The following is a 24,470-nucleotide window of genomic DNA, read 5'->3' on the forward strand; positions in this document are numbered from 1 at the left end:
TTGCGTCCTTTGTGTGATCCATGTGTGTCCATGCCTACATCGTTAAAGCAAGGACGATGGAAACGGGTTAATGCCTAAAAACCTAACCTATAAACTGTGTAATGAAAAGCTAAACGTTTGATATAATCTGTAAAATATATAAATGTGGAATATAAGTGCCAGCAATATTATGTAACGCGTTAGTTTATTACAACTTTTGTTAAAATAACTCACCAAATCTATTAGAGAACATTACATACATTATTATAAGAAGACAATATAGCTGCAGTGTCGTCCTCATTGTTTTAAACAATGTTCAGTGGTGATAAAAACGTGTATAGTGACCTGCAGCTGCAATATTATACTTATCCTGTACCTATAAATATAGATAGGTACTTCAGAACTTATATAGCATTCTGACGAATCGAATTTGAAGTAATTGAAATAATAATAAAATAGCAGCGCATCTACGAGCGAGCACAAAACGTCCAATTATATTTTCAAATTGTTATTCATCGATATCAATAGGAAAATCATTGCTCGAATCGCGTGGAATTCATTTCAATAAAATGCCTATTCGTTTATTGATACTCAATTCTGACTGTAGGTACTGAAGCTAAAGTGTTTTTTTTATATTATGTTGACATAAAAATATATCATAATACATTTACATCGTGTTATTCGTATAAAAGATTTATAATACTATATTATATTTATAAGTTATATGCATATTTTATACACTAAACATGAGGTGCTGTAAGCAAGTAAATTGTTTTGAAACACACACGGTCGCACGTCAAATAGGGTGTTTCACGGTGGTATTTTGTCCCCGTCACTATACATAATATAATATCGCCTATAATACGATGCTATCGGTTAGGCAGTTGATGGTTTTAAATTTTTGCATTTTTTTTTTGTTTGTTTTGAATTGACACATTTAGCGTGCATGAGCGGATCAAAGGCCTGTGATACGTCTGTCGTCTATACGAATGCGACGACGCACAACATGTTAATATATGCACTAGGTAAACACTGCACAGTGACGCACACGTCACTGCAAAGATGCATTTTTGAGGAGAGTGGTGTAATCATAAAGAATAATTCTATAAGCCCCTAAACATTTTTAAAAAATAAATTAGTTAAATAGGTACACTGCAGCGCCCAAATATAATCATCTTTGCAAAAAAAATATGAATAACATACTTTTATATTCGTGAAAACGTGTATATAAGAAATATATAAATTCCATGTGGGGTGAAAAATCCCTGCCTAACCTAACTTAACCTTTATTTTTCTTATTCAAACTGAAATTGTCATTCAATTATATCAAGTAACAGAATATTTTTGAATAGTTTGAATATATCCACTATATTATGTAGCTAGTAAAGAAAATAAGAAACTAATTATTTTTCGTCACCTATATGTTCTAATACTCCGTTGCATTCAATCGCACTCATTCATTTTATCACAGATTTTATGACTGTTGTTTAATTGTTGTACGAACGTCGAACGTAATATTAACAATAACTTAAATTTTAAATACCTATTTTGCACTTGATAGATTTTTAAATCATAATTTTTTAGTACAGGTACTTTGGTGTATTTTTAAAGGTTTTTTATGCATTCAATTCAAAGCCCTACTAATGACAAAAATCTTGCTAAATACAATAATAATCGTAAATATTATGATATTATGAAGTATAAAACATTTTCGAGACAGCGAGAGCAATGACGATTTGGCCGCTGGACGATATTACACATTAAAATAATATTATATTATAATCGTATAAACTATATAGTAATATACAGGGTGTGCCGTGAAGATATATCCATTAGTCGTAGAGGGGGGCTCGCCGCTCGGACAAAAGCAGTTTTGCAGTTTTACCTATAAGCTAAAAAAATTATTAAAAACCATGAGATTAATGAAAATGAAATGTTGAAAAGTCAAAATTGTCACAAAAATAAACTCTCTAAAATGGCTATCTTCAATTGTTTCAAAAATAGTAAAACAAAAAAATATTTTTTTTTAACTTTTTTACTAAAAAATTTAATAAAAATAAAATATATGTAATCCTTGTCTCTGTGAGTCTATTAAAAAAAAAAAAAAAACAGATTTATGATATTATATTTATTATCTCGGGAGATATCGCAATTTCTAATCATGTCATAGCCGCCCGGGATCATGTGTTAGTTGTAAATTATTATTTGTGTGAGTGAAATTAAATGCGGATATCCTCTCTCGTACGCGCATGCACATGTCAATAATTCGATAATCATATTATCAATTTCACTACACGAATTTTACAAAAAAATTACTTATTGTTTCGACAAAATTTAAGTTAGTTAACGTTGTCTGATTTTGATTCTGAATAAATATTTGAATTCAGCAGAAAAATGTCTGTAGATCGTACCAAACATTTTCCGTTTTTAATAATAATTTTAATTTTAATTAAGATTCGAAAAAGTTGATATTTTCAAGTTTTCAATAATTACAGTTCACAATGATATAAAATTTAGTTTTTACAAAGTGATTCGTAAGATCTATAGACAATTTTCTGGTGAGTTCAAATTTTTTTTTAGATTTAAAATCGGACAACGTTAACTAACTTTAATGTTGTCAATACTCTAGGTCTTTTCAGCTAAAATTGGCGGCAGTAGCGAGTAGAGTATACGACGGTATACACATAAACAGCCGCCTCTCGCCGTGCTCGGTGTGATAAAAGTTTGCGAGAGACGTGTACCTCTTTGGAGGCGGCGCGGCGGCCGAATACAGCGGAGCCGCGAGAGCGAATAAAACCGTTTTCGATTTAGAATTTTACGACGAAAAATTTGGTTTCTCGCCGTATATGACCCGAACCCGCAAGTTCGATTTAAAAGCGAAATATAATCGAGGGCACACGCGAATACGATATAAACGCGTTTACGTATGTGTCCAGAGTGTTTTTATCGGGCCAGCCGTAAAACTCGGGTGAGCGTATATACAACGTACACGTGTGCAATATTAAAACACCCGACAATAGTTATGCGGGGTCCGGCGGTGGCGTGTTTACGGTGAAAAAAAAATTGCGTGAACCGAAATGATCGAGCCCCTATATACATTATACCCATATACAATAATATATACCCTACATACAATCATTTATATACTATAAACCGATCGACCTATAGTGCAAACAATATCGCCATCAATATAATGATAATAATAATCTCTAACTATATAAAGCAGAAACCCGAGGGCGCTCCTCTGACGATTTTTCGAACTAGCGTAAGAGACTACCAATGAAAAAATTCGATGGGCGGTCCCCCAGGTCTCTGTTTTGTAATATTATAAATATCAGAAAAAAAAGGTATTTTTACGAAGAACTTAGAGAAGTCTGAAGATGTATAGAAAATATTATCAGAAAAAAAATGTATATTTACGAAGAACTTTGTATTTTTATATTTAAAGATAAAAACTAATATATTTTATTGATGTTAAATTATGTTAAAATATAAATATGAAAGAAAGAAATTAATTATTATACATAATAACATTAGGCTTAACAATATTTTCGATTGATAAACATTTTTATTTTTGTAAATATCGCTTAGCATAAAACTATATAGTGTTGTACTTCACTCAGACTTATATTATACCCACCAACACACACTATAGTTATAGCTTAAAGGAGAGTTGTTATATCACTACAATTTATTTTACTATAATAATATATTGTATTGTAATTATTTGTTTGCTAAATAAATAATATATTATTATTATATGCGTAATTATTATGGTATAATTGGTGTATTGTTTTTGGGTGTTCGCGTAACAATACTTAAAGGACTAATTAGTATACACATTGTTGATAACCGCACAAACGGACATAATGATATGAAGAAAAATAATATCGGCAAACCTAGGATCCATTTCTTAGATTTATAAATTAAGATATTTAAACATGAAAAATAATAAATACCACACGAAATTTTTAATAACTATCCAAGTTCTCTAACTGCAGATAATCGATAGGTTCGAAAAAACCAGCAATGACAACAAAGAATATATTATTGACACCTTTTAAAAGTACCAATTAAATGCAAATGCTATTAGAAACCGGCCAAAAACTCGAAGTCCGAACTACTATAAAACGTGTACGCACGTACTCAAAAAAAAACACGTCTTTGTAAAACAATTGATACATTTATCGTTCCGCCCAGTGAATGTAAAAGACTTCACCTAAAAGTATAAGACGAGCACAAATACAATTCGAAAGACGAATCCTCGTTAAAATAATACTATATTATAGGTAATCTACCCGTAGGCATAAGTACGTATCGATAATAATGATGTTTGGGAAAATGAGCCGTTAAATAAACGACGCGGTCGTACTCACGCTGGCTAGCAATAAACGACGTCGTAACCGTCGTCTGGGCAATGTTTGTATTTTTCGGTGACTGCTTCGACCGAAATTGTTTTTTATAACTCACTTACAATTTTGTCTCCAACAGTATTAGATACTTGTTCCATACTATACCGAAAAAAAACACTGTAAATAAAATAACATGGCCACGACGGAGATCGATATAGACGCAATCCTGAGGGAGATGATTAACAGGCTTATTGACGAATTTTTCGTCGACGAAAATCAAGAGCATATCGATGAAGATCAAGTCCCAGAGGACATCAACGACGCGAAAGACCCAGCTTTAGATGATGTCGTGAACACCCTTTTGGGTGAGATAGTCGAAGCTGTCTGCGTCAAAGTCGACGAAGGGCAACATTTGGATTACGACGAAAATATTGAAAACGATAACAATCAAGAGCCTTTGGACGAAAAGGAAGTTCCAGAGGATATCGTTGACAAAGAAGACCCAGACGACGTCGTGAACACCCTTTTGGGTGAGATTGTTGAAGCTGTCTGCGACGAAGACTCATCGGAGGCTATGGCCAGCGGAGACGCAGAGACAGTTAAAGTTCCGGAACAGATGATAGAGACACCGGCCGAGGGCAAAGAGAGGGACGGAAATGGACTGGACAGGATACCTGAATCGGAAGCACCGAAACCAGCGGACCCCACACCTCCACGTGGACGCGCAAGGCGAATAGTGGCCACCACGTGGAAGGGTGTAAGGCGGGTCACACGCCTGATGCTGTGCGGATGCTTCCGAGGAGAGTGAAGCCGCAGTCCACCCCTCCCTCCTCCTCGGACCGAAGAACACCAGACAAGACGGCGGCAACGTGGGGGATTTGATACGTGACAGAGCACTTTACGGTGTACGGCGGTAAGTCACCCAGTACGTTTTCCGGTCACCCGCGGAAAGACGAGGTCGTGGTCGATGGCGTCGCGAGCTCGCGGTTGCCGACACGCGAGACCATCTGTGGCTGCTCGGCGATGGCCCAGCAGCGTAGGTCGTGAGAGGAGCGACGGACGGACGACGACGACGACGACGACGACACACGACGGCTAGCTAGACCATCGTAGGCAACGATACCGCCCCGGCGGTACTTCGACGACAGCTGCAACTTGCACGAAGGCGACTCGTGACGGCAGCGGCGGAGATCTCAGAGCACGATGGGTGAGCGATAGAGCTAAGGTAAGCTATGGGAACACGGACGTCGCTGCATCGCCCGACCCGCAGAAACTGATCATGTTTCAGGATTCGGCGGTGCGGCGACTCCACGGCGGAGGGGCCATCGGCGCGGCAGACACTGTGCCGACGGGACCCCAGGACGAAAATCACGGAGAGGATCAGGACCGCGCTGCGTTGCGGTGCGGTCCGCGGATTCTCTCCCCTTTTCGGCCTGCGGTCATCCCGTCGGCCAAGTCTCGGGACTCCAGGACGAAAATCACGGAGTGGATCAGGACCATGGTGCGTTGTGGCGTGGTCCGACGGTTCTCTCCCCTTTTCGTCCAGTGGTGGTCCCGCCGGCCGAGTCGGAAAGCCAGGACGAAAATCACGGGGTGGATCAGGACCGCGGTGCGTTGCGCTGTGGTCTGCCGATTCTCTCCCCTTTTCATCCAGTGGCAATTCCACCGGCCTGGCCGCGCCTCCGGTCACCGCTGATTCCACAGCCCCAAATAGCTGTCTTCGCTCGCTCAGTGCTTTGGTGTCTCCGTCGTCGCCGTCACAACAGCCGTCTTCAGCATCTGCGCATCGTCGACGCGCATGACATCGCGCACTAGCCGCTCGCCGTCAATCGTCGTCCAATGTCGCTCCCGCGGCCTTCGCAGTCGGGTCCAGCCCGCCGTCACGATGGTCGTCACCCGCGAGCAAACGCGCCAGCGATCACTGCACTCGTCCGCCTTAGGGACCGGCCGCGAAAACGTATGGAGGTGACCAGTGGCCTTTGCATATGCACGCACCTCGCCATCACGTATCAATCCCCCTGCTTTTGTGTCTTGTCTGGTGTTTTTTTTTTTTTTATATTAATATTTTTTTCATGTTCAAAATTGTTAAATTCTCTGACCATTTTGCGTCAAACCTTATCTTTCGGCTCAAAAAACATAAATTTTTTTTATATACTTATTACCATTAATTCAGACCATTTTGCGTCAAACTACTTATCCTTTGGCTCACCAGAAATAAGTTTTTTTTTATATATTATGTCATCATTAATTCAAACAATTTTGTGTAAAACTTCTTTCGGCTCAAAAAAAAAATAAAAATGATGTGGTTAAAATATTGTTTCTTTTTTTCGTATTAATAGTGTATTTGAATTTTTATTTATTTCAACAGAATAATAGGTAGATTAATATTAATATAAAAATAAATATCGATATATTACACTAACTTTGAAATTCTACAACTATTAGCTAACTTTTGCTCCTTAAAATAAATAGGTACACTTATTGAGATTATATATGTACGTTGCATTGAAATTTTGTAAAATCACAAAATTATTTATTGCTGTCTAAGATAACTCAAACACACACATGTATATTAGTTATTACTTATGAGTTATGACAATAAGTATTGTAAACAATTTTGTAATTTAAAAATATTATTCGTGGGTACATTTAACGTATTTGATTATATTTTAATATTTTATACACACGATAACGTTTTCAAATACAATGTTTTCGGCAAAAATTAATTCAACTTACTGTACTATACTACCTAATACTTTTTGAGATATTTAACTAGCTGACTTCTGAGACGTTGAGACACGCTGGTCGTTGACTTACATAATTATTACTGTTCGGCATTCGCCCTATACATGGGTAGGTATGAAAAGATTGAACTGACATTTATTTAGTACTAATATTTTGTTTATTTCCATCAAATTAATTGTTATGTAAGTTTTTGATAATTTAAATACACTGTTAGTACATTTAGTAAGTACTCGTAACTATAATGATTCATTTATACAAATTGTAAAAATACAATTTGCTTTACTTCAGACGACCGTTCAATTCGTAGGCCCATTTTCACAAAGTCCGATAATGACAATAATTGACAATAGTCGTTTACGCAGTACCAAAGACAAAAAAAAACAACAAAGATTTACTCGTATGTAAGTTGAAACATCAGTGTGATTAAATCATTTACCGGAAGCCCGAAGGATAACGGCAACTGGATCTTCTAGACGGGCCGATGCTTCGGAGCTCCACTGACATTTATTGAAATAAAATTTTAAAAAAAAAATTACAAGATATAAGCATAATGTGTCAACACAATGTCGTTTACAAATGTTGTACCGGAAGTAATTCGGGCTTCCATTTTCCACGCATCAATAATGTATACATATTATATTCCCCTTGCGACTTTACCAAGTGCATAATATATTGTGATTTGTGGTAGTGTGGTTACATGTAGAACCACGTATAGGTACGTGAGACCTACTAAACATATGTACAGGGCGTCCAGTAAAGAGCAAAGCAAACGTTAACCAAATATTTTAAAATTGACAATTTGAAAGAAAAGTTTAAATGAAAGTTATATATTTATTTAAAGTTTGACCATCTCTTTATTGAGCGTTCTGTATAAATATATATTATTATATACACTTAAAAATGTAAGTCTTGGCTAAATCGTGCTCTGGACCACATAGGTACCAAGTGCAGGGTACTGAATAAACTATACGACCTGACAAATAGTGGTGCGTTGACTTGAAGAACCACGTACACAATTTAACCTACACAAAATATATGCAGGGCGTCCAGTAAAAAGCAAACACTAACCAAATATTTCAAATTTAAAACTTAAAGTCGTTATTTTTAAATTATAAGTATTTCTGTATATTTGTTTAGCGTTTGATAATTTTTTAATTGGGCGTCCTGTACATATATATATTTACATAAAAAAGAGAGTCATAAACTCCTAGAAAAACTGAGCACAGGACAAGGTACTAAAAAACTATACGACCTAACCAATAGTGCATATAGTGCGTTGACTTGAAAAACTGTGTACATAGGTAATAGTTGAACGATGAACCTGCAGAAAATATATACAGGGCATCCAGTAAAGAGTAAACATTAACCTAATATTTATATAGATTAGTTTATTTATTAATCTATTAATATAAATAATTTAGTTTATGTATGAAGATATCAACATTTCTTCAGATTTCTCATCTTTACCCACTGTGAGGACTTCCCGAGTCCTCGCTCGGATACCTTATTCGCGTTCCCCGCTAAATTTACAGGCCGCGCGTGGCCGTACTTTGTTCCCGGCGGGGATAACGTGCAAACCTAGTGCCACCGTCGCGCGTGTTTATCGATAATTTTTTAGAAAAGTCGAGTTTTACTATATATACAGGCGTAAATACATGTGTCGAAAAGTTCGATTTTTTTATTGATAGATTTACATGTTTTTTTTTTCGATTTAATAAACTGCGTTATTATTATACTATCGTATTTGACTGCCTTTTTTTTTCCTTTTGCCTACTCGGTCTGTACGTAGGTACATGTATATATTATAATAAATAATAAATGTATAAATATTAATTATATAATAAAATATCCTAGCTCGAGTCCAGTCTACTATACTATAGGTATGTTTAATCATGAGCATAAAATCAAATTAATAACTAACCTATACATGTATACTATATGACTTGATGAGGATCGATTTATTTATTAATATATATTATATAGTAACAGTAGCAGTATTTGTATGCTACATTAAATATTATGAATTACCAAAATAAGAAAGTGGCTATTTGATTACCTCAACCAAATGACTGACCTGCTAAACACCAAAAAAATCGCGGTGGCTATATGTTTTTTTTACGAATTTCCGGTGGCATAACCCGGGCTACCACGTCGAACCTAAGGTGGTGGTCCTAACCTTATCACAATTCCTTATCACCAGACCTCCTTACCACACACCAATCGGCTCGAGACCGACGACCAGACCAAAAGACCACTGCAGCTTCCGACATCGGTTAAAACTCTTCGCCAACTCGGGGGGTTTGGGGGTCTGTCAATCAAAAACTTTGTATTTATATTTAGGTAATGACAAAAAATTTCAAGTAAATTACATTTTTTATTTATTCATATATTATTTTAATATCATGTGAGTTCAGAGAATAATTTATTTTGGAGGGAGGGGGGCTATGGGTAAACTTTTGAGAGTCCACTTCACTACTCCAGTCTCCTTAGTTGAGCTTATATTCATAATCTATATCCGTTGTTCATTATCATATAAATTATATGCAGATATTAGTTGAAACTTATAACTTATTAGGCAAGTATAACATTAATATCGTATACATACACAAATATATATAGTCATTTGGCTATAATTGAATAAACAACTTTTCCGTTTTAAATGCTAAAAACGAAATAATATAATATTAAATAATGACATAATGTTATAAATAATAATAATATCTTGGACCATAGTAACAAGATTTGTTTATTTATATTTAAGTTTTTAAAATTAATTATTCACAAAGCAATACCGGACGAACTTAGAGAGAAACGCTGGTTAAGTTAGATAGAATCCTCGGGGAATGTCCAGGAACTGGAGTGGCGCCTGACTGGAATGGCGCCTATACAATAACGAGACATACTGCACCGAGGACAAAGAGAGGACTAGCGGCGGGCTGTCGGACCTGGACGCCAAGGGGCCGATCCCGAGGGAACGCGGTCGGCCTCCTCTGCGGTGACCGGGCCACGTTCTCGTTGGGCCACGGCGACGGCTTAGGGTTGGTGTACTACAACGTAATATGCGGCCGAACGGCCGGCGGCGGCGGCGGAGGAGGAGGAGGAAGATGCGAGCTCGACGGCAGAGATGGATAAAAAAAAATATGGCGTGTAGCGGTGGCACTTGCAGCAGCCGCAGAAGAGGATCAGGATCAGCGAGGACGAGTTTGGAGATCAGCCGCCGCCGGAGGACTGCCGAAGGCATGATGCCACGGAAATGCTGCCCGCGTCCGGGAAACCGGCCCGCCCGTGAGCGAGGAAGGTGTTCGTTCTGCTACGGTCGGGGCGGGCAAGCGGCCGGGCGAACGGGGGACTAGAAAGCCTGCTGCGGGTGTCGAGGTGCGCGTGCCAGAGTTGCAGGTGCCGGGACCGGGAGATGGTGACAACAGAGTCGAAGTTGAGGAGGAACAAACGGAGTGACGGTGAAACTGAACGGGGTAAGAATAGAGACGTGACAGTTCCAAAAGAAGTGCGAAAATAAACAACACATAAAATGTATACATTACATCAAAATCCGACAAAAGCATTTATAGATCAGCCTAACCCATGTCCAAGCTCCGAATCAAATATTACCTACACTACCAACTACCAAACAGACAACATAATATATTATAACGTAAGTTTTAAGCATATTTATGAACTAAGAGTGTATTACGACTTATTACGACTTATGCCATATAACAATATGTCGAAAAATCGTCAAAATTGTTAATAATTTTTATAAAATTACAATTTCAGCATACCTACCAACGATTGACCGGCGAGCTTCCAAATAATATGCTCGCCGGAATTCTTGAATAAGCCATGTCGCGCTTCTTGGAACTGCCACCTCCGTCAACTTCTTACCTCCATTCAGTTTCATCGTCACGTCAAAAAGTTCCTCCTCCTCCTCATGTCACCATCACCGGGTCCGGCACGCACGGGCCGCACCTCGATCTGCGGCTGGAAGCTTTCTAGTCCGAACCGCCCAGCCGACCGCCTGCCGGACCCCAGAACGAACACTCGGGCCGGTTTCGCAGAGGCGGGTGGCATTTCCGTGGTGGTGGTCCTCCGGCAAAGGCTGATTTCCAGACTCGTCCTCTGCTTGACGGATCCTGATCCCGTGCAGGCTGCTGCTGTCGCCGCTGCACGCCATATTAATCGCCGTCGAGCACCAGAGCATCCTCCACTCGCTCCGTCCAGAGAACTGTCGGCTTGGATCGGACGCTTGTTGTAGTGCACCTCGTGCCGTCGTCGCGGCTCGACGAGAACCCCTGCGGGGGTGGTGGCTTGGTAGCCGCCCGGCGTCCTGGTCCGACAGCCCGCCGAAAAATGTCCTCTCGTCGTCCTTGTGCAGTATGTCCATGAGCTGGATATTCCCTGATATCCAAAACCAGCGTTTCTACTCGATAGTTTGCCTTATTCGTTCATGCATTGTACAACATAAACAATAACAATAGAGTGTAAATCAGGAATTTGCGAAATAATTTCAAAAATTGTCTTAAAATACAAAATACATTAACTATAAAAAGCAATTCACGTACCTATAAAATGTAATTAAAAAGATCAAGTAAACTTTTAATAAAAAAATATTCATGCAATAGATTTATTCATTTATTTTAAGAAAAATTTAAAAACAGGCCTTTAAAATTAGTAATTACTTTTTCAAAAATGCTTAATGTTACATTATTTTTTTCCAAAGCTTAAGTTCACTTCAATAAAGTAAACGATACAATATATTCGTCATGAAATATAGCCAGTATATTATGTATAATGTCCATGGACTATTAATAAATGCAAATATACTTATTATATGTGCTGCAATCACGTGGCCTACAAGTTGCAACTAAAATCTGACGTTATTTTATTTTTATTCTTCCCGTTCTGATTTAGCTATTAGTTTTGGTCAGTAAGTATAGGGACATGGGTTATATTGGATCATAGGTATTGCAGTGTTGTACAAAAAAATGGCTCTGAGTTATTTCCCATTTCCCACAATATTTAAATTTTCATTTTTGCACTAATTATCGACATAGCGTTTTCATTATTTGTGAATATTCGTCCGGATCCTATTTTCGTTTTACTTTTTATCCTCGTAACATCTCCACTATCGCAGCACTGCATTGTAGAAGTTCAAGTAGATGCCTTTATAGATCCACCAAGAACTAAAATATAAGCGCGCCTCTATGCTCTCGACAAGGATTGTAGTGTTGTACACTATTATTATTATAATATCGTTAATTCTAATAATCCTATATGAATAAGCACGGACGCCTTTAAATAAAGGCACTATAACGCACATACATGTCCGTTTGCATATTAAATAACTTAATGTAACGTTATTGACAGAAAGAGGGTCTCTATATATACATAAAATTGAAAACATAAACACCTAATAATATTATTTTGAATCTTGTTTAGACTTTTCATTTGTGTTAAAATTATATCGGATTTACGAATTATATAAAATAATTAATGTACATTTATCTCTAAAATGTCTACAAGAGCGTTTTAAAAAACCTAATTCAGATAAAATATAATTTCCTCGAGGGATTTGGTTAGAAAGGTAGTTTTTATATACTTTACTATCTGTGTATGACCTGATTTGAATGAACGAAACCGCAAGAAATGAGTGGATCACCGAATTCATAAGCTTTAAATTTATTGATTAATCCAGTATGGTTAGTTCAATAAAATGCATTTTCCATTTCTGTATAAATAAAATCAGTAGACTGTTAAAAAATTCAAAATATAATTCGAAATTATAGGCCTAGTAAGTATAGAATGTCCAGTAACTCTAGAAAACCAAACTATTACATACGCCTATTACGCCTTAGATACAATAAACTGCAAGGTGCAGATATACATTTTTTATATATTAATATGATCCAAAAATAGTTAAAATTATATTATGGCGTACCTATATTTCAAACACGAACAAGTGTGTCTTTAGGCGGAGGGGCGACCCCAGAGCCATTTTTTTTTTATAGATTGCGTCTGGTTTTGTTCAAATCCAATTCATACGTTAACCTGACAGGGTAGAGTTGAGGTATTAAAACTTGAATAATGTTTTTGTATTAAAATAATATATGTACATATTATTATTTCAAGCTTTTATTAGGCTTTACGAATATAACTCTGTTTATTTTAGTATATATATATTTTTCAAATGGAAAAAATCTCACCCCTTCTTCGCAATCAAGACCTACGCTCCTGCTGATGAAACATGTAAATAAAAATCGTTTATAATAAATAAATAAAGTGAATTTCATGAATAAATATACTATAGATATTAGATATATTGATTTGTTGTGTAATATTATATTGGATAAAGAAAAATATTGTACTAATATGATTAACCTGATTAAAATGGTTGTATATTTTTGAAAATTCACATGAAACAAAAACATACATAACAACTATAACATATAAATATAAATAGATAAATACAATTTTAATAATAATAATAGTAATCAATTTGTGACAGAAACATTAAGCCAAATAAATATTGTGCTTGAAAACATTTCTCGACATAAAAAAATCAATCAATATAGCTCACAATTTTGTTCGCTATTGAGATAGCTCTGGAGAAAAAAGATGCATACCTATATTACCTATATTTATTATTGCAAAACGAAAAGTGGAATAGATTTGTGAACCTTGCACAGAGTGATTATACTGCAGTATGTCTATATACTAAAACCAATTATTGAAAGTAATTCTGTGGGAATCGATGATGCCATATTTTAGCAAAACGTATGAGATGTATGAACAAGACATCGGAAACTTACCTTTTCAATTCACATAATGTCATACCCTACATAAACTTGCAAACTTTATGAGTAAGTATCTGTAAATCAGAATATTTAACCTATATAAAATGCAACGAATCTGAACAGTTGTCGTATAATATAATATAAAAATACTTACCACAAAAGGGTTATTATATTTATAAGCAAGCGAGTGAAAAAAACAAATAAATACATAATAATATACGAACTTTTATTGTTACTCACGAATGGAGACTCAAATATGAATAATTAAAAATTATAGCAACACAATTTCTTAGAATATTATAATATAGCCCCCTTCGTGTCTTATGACTCGTAAACAAATTTCCCGGTATCCTGTAGAAGGTATAGAAGGTATTTCTTATTTTAAATAAAATACGTGTTTTCGATTGAATTTACTGGCAGACCTTTTTCTAACATTCTTTGAATTTAATACAGAATATTTAACATTGTTCTTTGATACCATCGAATGTAGTTTTCCTTGCAGCGGAACCGTTTGAATTATTATTATTTATTATAATACTCTTATAATAGGTAGTACGCTACGGCGCTAAAGTGGAATAAAATTTCAAACGGCCGCCGATAAATCGTGTTTAATTATAATAAAATAATATTTTTGTAGCACTACATCCCACTCATCCGAGTGAAATAAAAATCAATTAAAATAATAATAATAATAATTTTCTGGCCAAACTCTTATTTCTTATATTATTAAGTTTACCAGATGCGCTTGCGTCTTATGAATATTTTTAAAGGGGCGTCGTGCGTAGCATAATAAATATATATATATATACTATATAGCAATAAACGTTAGGTTCGTGAGGCTGACATTAAATCGGTAAACGAACTTTTTAAATTTAAGTTTCTTGAAACTTTTATTTTTTGATAATTAAAACAAAAACTGTGTATATATAGTTATATAGTACTTATATATATATTATCAGGGGAAATTTGAAAGGCAAATGGCATATTGTTATACAGTGACATTCACCAAACACGCTCATCATCATTTTATCCTATAATTATGCATTTATTCGAATTCTAATTTTTGGAATTTGCAGTTAAGAATGTTTTTTTCTGAGGCCAACTCGGTGCGATCTTAATTTTTTCTAAGGCTGAATTAAATATTAATGCAAAATAACATGTATAGGGATTTTTCACCAATCAAACCCACGATATACCTTTACATACGCAGTCATTGAAACGGTCAATTATGTGTTGGGGGGTAGAGATACAAAAGTCCCTCAAAAATGCATTTAAAATACATTAAAATTTGATATTATTTTAAATATATTTATACATTGTCAAATGTTGATATTATATACGAGGTCCAGATAATTCAATTAAACCTAACTTTATAACTTATAAGTACATAGTGATAAGTTATTTCAAAATAGGTACATTGTTGACAAAACTATGACAACTATAAGGAGTACAACAATAATATACGTGTAAGAAGCATAATATTATTATACGCGTAATACGGAGATACTGCTGGAATAGTGGACCAACATTTTTTGTGGTAGGTTCTACTCTGGTTTCTGTGGCACTCAACTCCACTCATCTAAATTTGAGTGGGTATAACTGAATAACTAATTGTTTTAAAATCGATTTTTGTACAATGCGATTATCAGGAAAATACTTTTCTTTGAAATATAAAAATTTAAAGTGTACAGTCTTTCAAAAAAGTAAAAAACTTTAGAAAAAATATATAAAATATAAAATAACAGTCGTATAATTTTTTTTATCGAAGAATCGTTGTTTTATAACGACATCAAATTACGAAAAAAATTCCCGAACTGTCAATAATTATATGACGTACTTCACGTGAAAATTAATTAAATTACCTATAAAAGAATCCCCTTGTATACCTAAAAAATTATGTATAAAATTCTATCCATAAACAACAGAATTTCTACGTCGTGCATGTCGGTATTGAATCGGTGAAGAATTTCACGTGTACGAATTTTAGTGATTTTAATACATTTATAATATATTTATAATATCTACGAGGTAACGAGAATTGTAAAGTTTTTCGTCGTTTTATAATTCAGAAGCGGCGAGCGGTCCAGACGAAATTCGGGGAAAACCGATTACTGCAATATCGTACCATGAGCATAATATAATATCATTACACGAAAGCACAGCTTTCATCCATAGCCAAACAGGCCCTGCTGTACAGTAGGTTACAAGTGGGTCACTGTAATGGATGGTGTTAAATATGAATTCAATGATATAATATCATTGTATGAGAAAAACGATTCTGAGCGAAAACCGTCAGTCAGCCTATGATATTACCAAGTATATTTGATGATATTATTGTGAATAAAGTAATTTATATATAACCTATTTACGTGGAGCCTTGTTTTAAATTTTCAATCCTTAGCTATAAAAGATGAACATTTTATAAATTTTTAACTACAAAATAATTATTAAATTTTAAATTTGAAAAATGTTGTCAAAATTCGAACTTGAAATGCTTATAAAAAAAAATTGTGCCTATTTATTTTTAATATTTTTCAAATATCATTGTAACAATATAGTAGGAGCCTTGTATTAAATTTTCAAGCTTGTTTACCCAACAAATACAGTTATATTGACATTTATATAAAAACAAAACCAACAAAAATTGAAAATTGAAAAATTCCGTAAATAGCTCAAAATGAGTCAAATAATTTTGAACATTTTATCGTCTATAGTAAAAGCAAATCCAAACAACCAGTGAAAATTTCATGTATATACGTTCATTTATGTTTGAGTTACACCAAAAACTAAAATCGATTTTTTCAAAACCAGATTTTGCGTAAAAATCCCCGTTTTTCCTTAATTTTTCTTTGGTTTTTCACGGTACTTTTGAAAATTACTGGACAATTTTCACTTTTAAAAAATATAGTACCAACTAGATTTACTTTCCTACCAGAAAAGATACTGTTCTAATTCTAAATTTAAGCATTTTTACTGTCCTAAAAGGTGATGACAGACATAAAAATAAAAATAATATAACACACATCATTGTAAAATCAATACATTCATCATTTCACTCAGAATCTAAAATATTACTCAATATTTTGAAAAAAAAATATTACAATTTAAATTAATTGTATACTCTGAAATAATATTGATATTATAAAAAATTATAAAAAAATAAACTACTTGACTTACATAAATGCTTTTACCATCAAAATCGTTCTTATAATCAGATTTATAAATTGGCGACGTAGAAATATTCCAAAAAAAATATGGAAATTTTATTTTCTGTTTCAAGAAATAAAAATGAAAATAATTTTAAAATATTTACCATAAGTAACAAAAGTTAAATATTTTGTCAATTCTTTCCGTTATATACATAATATACATAACCTACATAGTTTAGGAAAAATGTATACGGACATCTAATAATAGGTAAGTATAATACATTTTATTTTACGTTATTAGAGATTTGGTTTTGAGCACTTTAAAATGATTATCGTCTATCAGCCGAAACGATCTATGTGGTCAATATTTTAAAAGTTGTTATTTATGTATAATACGAGTATATACTATAGAAATTACTAATTAGTAACTACCACCTATGTATATTTTGTACTTAATTACTAAGCTCAAGACACGCTATATGTAGCCATGTAGGTTGTATCTATACAACAAAGATAAATATAAATTCACCCAAATTATCGATAACATCTTGCCCAAGTGATATTATATTATGCTCTACTCAGGTAAATTTTGGGTCATTCGACCAAATGAATGACGCCCCAAATATTATCAATTGTTCTTATAATATCACGAAAAATAGCTGGCTCCCATTACGCTGCCATTTTATGTTTATCATAAAATATTGAACTGAGAAGGGTACTATTATTTACCTTGTATATATTTTCAACCACGACTGCGCATGTGATTATATATGAAAATAAAATACGATTTCCATAAGCGGCCCTCCGCACGGCTTTCGACACGAAATTAATATTTTCTGTTTCCTAAATACCTGCGCATCGTTTAAAAAATATTTGTTTCAGAGCGTGCTTGGATTCGTTCAATTTGAGCATATTAATGATTTTCAATATACATTTGTATTATTAATTTTTTTTTTTTTTGTTTATTGGTTGCCATAGGTGTCGGACTGTCGGATAATGCATTCAATGCGGGCCACGGGGAATATTATCTAATAAATTAATGTTGATAATTCGCGCTACATTAATAATGTCTAGTTAAATTGGCTTTAACGCTGTTGATATTGTTCAAAATGCTTTGAAAACTAAACCATGCACTTCTACGTAAAATTTCCAATTAAATTTTTGGATTTTCAAACTTTATTATTTAACTACGAACTTGCTATGCGTTCTCAAGAAATTTTTTTCGTGAATCGTGTTGCTTCTTGTTCTGTAGTCTTATATAATAATTTAAAATATATAACTAAATTTTATAACTCAGAGAGTGTATATTATAAATATATATATTTTTTTTTTGGTGGTGGTTGCAGTCACTATATGATCATACCGAATTACAACCAATTATCCAGCTATCTTTATATATCCATACACAAAATATTCCAATTTGGTCCACTTCCTTGAGCTTATAACATTACCGATTTCTATTTTTATGACCCACTCATTGGCATCAGCACGCAGTGCCATCTCGTCAGCGAGCGAATTTAATAAATTATTTTAATCATTCTTATAATACATGGCTATATAATTTATCCTTCCTGTGTTCCACCATCACATCCCCATCAATATCACCTTCCAGTTGATAATCACTACCTGCGCACATGACATACCTACTCCATTTTGCTCAACACGCTCAACACTTATACACATACCTATCCTTATAAATTATAATATATTATTTATGTGTTATATCTAACTCTGTGAGTACGCTGCCGATGATTAGATTTTGTTTACTTGTTCTCTTATACCTATATCAGAACCAGCATGGTTTCACCGTGTAATTTCGTATATAGGTATATGTATTAAGTGTGTTAAATAAATAATGCAAGGTTAGATTACAATCGAAGCCCCGGGTAAGAAGTCACGAGAAGTGGGCAAGTTGTGGCGTTGGTATGTGGTAAATTTGAATTATGTGTTATGTAAAATCAAAAGTACAATATATTATAGTCATATTCATAAATTTTGCCCTCATATATCCAAATCCAAAATCCTAAAATGTATGTATAATGTTCCAAACAATGTAACCACTATAATACATGAGAATTAATATGATCCGTCACGTCAGAATGTCAGATCATCACTTTTTTTTATTATTAGAAAACAAGAATATATACAATCTGTAATAATTTATACAATGGGTAATATGGGGGGTACAAGTATACAAGACAGGACGCCATGATATAAGGGGGGGGGGGGGGGGTCCAATGACCCTACTTCAAAAGATTATACATAAAATATCAAAGAATAAATATAAAAAAAGAAAAAAATAAGAGCTAATGTTACGGTTAAAATTAAAAAGCAAAGGACGTTTTCACAAAACTGTTTGAAACTCTAAACTAATACATCATTTCAATATTAAAACTACATCTTATCAAACAGGACCCATTGGCCATCGCCTTATATATTTCAAAATAATTTCTCAATATTTTCTTATTTCCGATATCTTATAATATCTTAAATAATAAATACCTAGTTGGTATAAACAACGACAAGTCTCTTAATGTCAACGTACTCGTATATTATGAACTCTTAATGTCTGCAACAAATTCACAATATTAGTAAATGTTATCATACATTTATACCACATAATATAACATCCACCCCCCAAAAAATATGCCAAAAACGAATATGTATAATAGATATTATATTATAACAGCATGATGTGTACCTATATAATACACAAATAAGTATAACGTATTACGTAACGACCTCTGCATCAAGTACACTACCTCTGCGATGTTGACAAGTATTTATCGAAGGTGAACGACTGCAACGAGTGAGTTTGGACTTTGTTGCAATTATTATTATTAGTCATCACTATTAGGTATGTATCGTGTTTAATGAGTAATAACGAATTATCAACACTAATTCTAGTCAAGACACACACACACACACACATCACGTGGCGACGGCGATTTATTATTATATGTATAATATGCACTAGATTATTAAAATATCATTAACGGGCGTAAAATCTAACCGAATAGGGTCGGCCAAGGATTTTTCGATTCTCATAATAATTATATGTGTACAATTATTTCAATCGGTACCACACTCTGGCACTCATTAAAATAAAAAAATAAAAAACGTCACGGCCCGTCTCGTGAAATAATATTATTATTTCCTGGTATTGTACATAACCGACGGGATATGACAGGGGGGTTGTTTTAATATAATAGGATAGTCGCATATATACAGTGTGATTCACCCAAGCACGCTCATCACCCCTCTAATAAATAATAATACGTGCATTCAAATTTTGATTTTTACAAATCTCAAATCCACCGCATTTTCTTAAATACCTAGAATTTTTTAGCATTTATAAGGAGTATCCTGTGATGGTACAATCTGCTTTTATTCAAACGAAATCCTACCAATGCTTACGATGAATTATTAATCGGATGATTTTTTTTGATAAATTTTATGTACCTAAGCAATTTTAAGGAGTAGTTATTGAGTTATAATGTATGGAAATTGTTAAAATGTATTTACTAAGAATAAGTAAATGACCTTGATAACAATAAAAAAAATATATATGTATATTGTATTGCTCAATCGAATAACCTACTTACTTATTATATACACTGACAATTTTTACAAACTTTAAAATGTTTCCAGATTTATTTAAATTTCTATAATTTTCAAAAATTCATGGTCCCTGTGTTATATTCAAACACTATTGTCATGAATATATTAGTAATCCCTTATAGTTATTAGATTTAAATATCTCAAAAATGGCTCGTTTAAATTTCGATTCGCGGATACATCAACATATTTTTCAACAAATTCATCTGCTGAACAATTATTATCAGTAAAAAGTGCTGTCTTTCGACAAAATATAATAGTTCGTACCGCCAGAGTACGAAATGGTATCTATTCTAAACTTTAGACAATCTAAGTGTTTGAGAATAATAATAATATAGTGTCCTTACGCGTAAGCTCGAAAAATCCAAAATTCAGAATTTGAATAAAATACGCGTTGCGAGAAGATAAAAATGGCGGTGAGCATCCTTGGCGAATCACTCTGTATATCATGTCTATGTGTATAATATATTAATATATACATATCGTTTTCGTACGAGTGGCCCGCGACCGCACTAAATACACGCGCCAGAGTGTCTAGACGAGACTTAAAAAAAAAAAATCGCAAGTACGACTGCGATATAGGTATATAACATTATGTACATCATATTATATCAATATCATACGCCCATATATATATATAAATATGCGTACACATAATATTATAATATATGTGGGGACGGTTCTCGTAAGTTTTTAATATATATTTTAAACCAAACGACAAGCTTTCGTATTCCCGGCGGTGCAGATTGGTAGGTAGTTACAGACCTACGTCGCCTTTTTAATAACGCGCACTCGACGTCGGTACATCATCACTCACCAACCACTGTTTAATAATAATCGTGTGATGTAATTAATAATTATTATTTTAATTATATTAATACGTATATTATAATACACGCGTATTTATGCCGGCTACTATACGCGGATTTAACGCCAACTTAAGCATTTTCAATGTGACGTGAAATCTTGATTATTTAATATACTCAGGGTATAGAGTACTTGTAGGCAATAGCACTGAAAAAAAAAACGTAGATGATTTTCCCTTGCATGTGCACAAAAAAACGTAGAAATAAGCACAAAAAGTTGTTAAAACTAATACATTTTTAGTCGATAATTTCACCTGCAGAATAACTAAATATACAACATTATTGATTCATATAATATGCTGGCTACGGCCACGGGGTGAATGTATAGTAAAAAAAAATTTAATTAATATTGAAGTTAACACGACGTATGGCATAATAAACTTATAGATATTCTATACTTACAACATGGTATATAAAATGAGTTTCAGATTCTGAGAGAAGCAATTAATGAAATTTTTTTGTATAGCACAGTGTTGTAATTTTAATATGTCAGTATTAAAATCATACATTTTTTATGCTTAAAAAGTAAGTTACAAAATAATATTTCAAAATGTATAAAAGATAACACTTTTAAAATTGACCATTTGCGTGTACCTAACTAATATATGAAAATGTAAAAATAAAAATTGGATTCGAAAAAGTTTTCTTTTCATCAGATAGATACTGCAAGTCATATCATATAAAAAGTACCTATACAAAATTAAATCACAAAAGTTCAAAAAATATTTTTGATATGGTCTGACCAAACTTTATACTTATTGAGACCTCCAGATTCTATCAAATCTCTATAACTTGTTAATAAAACACGATATCTATTTAATTTTTCAACGATTTATCCATCACGAAGAATAACACGACAGCGACGTGCAATCGTGAAAAAAAAATCATGAAATATTAAGTGAATAGACCACGAAATACATAATATTATTATGTTATAGAAACTTTACAAACGTGCAAAATGGAATATAATACAATATCACGTACAGTGGCGGCGTGAACTATTTTATTTTATGAGGCAAGTATAAATGCTCGACCACCACAACCTAAATTTTTTCACACAGACTCGTGGGGGCTTTGCCCCCACACCCCCAATTCACAATTCTACAACAGTAATATACTTTGTCATGTTAATATCAGAAATATAATAAAATTACTTATAATATATTAATAACAATAGATCTTTATTTAAACAATAAATTTTCCCTCAATAAATCTGATGTTGCTGCAAAAGTATCAATGGCCAAATTATGATCTATGTTTATATCTCTTTCACAGTTTAAAATCATCAAATTTTCTAATCGGTCTTCGCTCGTAGTTGATCTCAAATTTACAAATAACAATACTTAATAAAACTTTAAAGTTAAAAGTAACAAAACCGTCAATTCGTCATTACTTCAATATTACGTGCATCCACGATCCACCAGTGTTGCCTACAGCCCAACCAACGAAGGGGAAATATTGTTAATAGATAAATAAAATAATGATGATAAAAATAATGATACAATATTATCTATGATAGTGTTACGTGTTACCACAATATCACCAATATACCGCGTTATTGTACACTATACAACATATTGTACTATAGGTAATAGTGTATTTCCAGTAAACGTAAGGTTAGTATAATTAAGTAATACTACTAATACTAATAGTATTAGTTGACCATATTCCATATGTGGTTTTTAATATCCGTTTCCGGGGGTACCAAGGGGGTACCACCACCTAATTGGTCGTGAGGCAATTGCCTCATGAAACACCCTATCACGCCGCCACTGATCACGTATTTGTTGTATTATATAAATTACTAACAAATGTATTATTACACAATCTATATAAAACGGATATGCAATAAGGCTGTAAGTGTCGAATACTCTGCATAATATAATATGGGTATTATACATTTAATATTTATACATTTGTGATGATCTGTCACGGTTATTATTTTTTCCAAGCCGTTCTCTTGAAACGCGTTTATGGTGTTAATTATTATTATTGTTATTAAGCCAAAACTATTATATTATAATTATTTTACTATCGTCTATGACTTGCGCTTATATGGTTAATCGATCTCGACAATTTGAAATATTTCAGTTATGCTCACATTATACACGTTGAGGTATTATAGTGGTACTACATTAATGACCGGTTGAATGTAGCGATTTTTTTTTTACAATAAGAGATTTTTACAATACTAAAGAGCCTATACTTTCTCAGGATTAATTTTCTGCAATAATAATAATTGTTTTTGGTTTTTAACTGTCATCGGCAAAAATAATATGATTATGTAATATATATATTATATACCCATATCAAACTGTATTTTCCATAATATTGTGGGTAAGTAAAAACCGTATATATTTTTGTGTTGGTAACCCACAGTTAAAAAATAATCGTACCTTATACGTGATTCTTAAAAATATCATTGGGCCTGAAAGAATTAAAATAAAAATCAAGTGAACCAATTATTATATACACCGACTGAGATTTTATTCGCTAACATTGAGCGAATGTCTCGGCGTATTGTTAGCCATATAATAGTATCGGAAGTTGCAGATCGTTGAAATTCCGATACAAGTCGTTTAGAAGTATAAACATATGCATATAATGCCGGTATTGTATATATTGAAATAGTTATTCGTTAGTATGTACATAATATAGATACTTCTTACAGGCTTACATACAAGTATAGTATGTTGTACTAGATGTTTACCATATATATATTATCGTGTTTTAATTATTATAAATTATTAGTCCGTAAGGAATTTTGCTGTATTTTTAATGACCTTCTGGATGTATAGCTTTTCAAGTAAGTGCAATAGGTATGATGTCAATGAGATCAATGAATTAAAATATGTGATTTATATTTTCCTATACTATTTGACTTCCTTTTTTAGTTTTTAATTCATTTTTAAATATTTTTAAATTTTTAAAGCTTTTTCATGAAATCTGAAAATTGAGAAAATTGCTCTG

The 24,470-nt window shown here is 33.5% G+C and overlaps 1 pseudogene; it reads right to left on the minus strand.

Annotated features, from left to right (window-relative positions):
* Positions 1-11,065: 11,065 nt before the first annotated feature.
* Positions 11,066-12,215, minus strand: LOC132946750 (uncharacterized; annotated as a pseudogene).
* Positions 12,216-24,470: the final 12,255 nt, after the last annotated feature.

This window comes from Metopolophium dirhodum, chromosome 6, assembly GCF_019925205.1.
Source record: "Metopolophium dirhodum isolate CAU chromosome 6, ASM1992520v1, whole genome shotgun sequence".
Classification (NCBI taxonomy): domain Eukaryota; kingdom Metazoa; phylum Arthropoda; class Insecta; order Hemiptera; family Aphididae; genus Metopolophium; species Metopolophium dirhodum.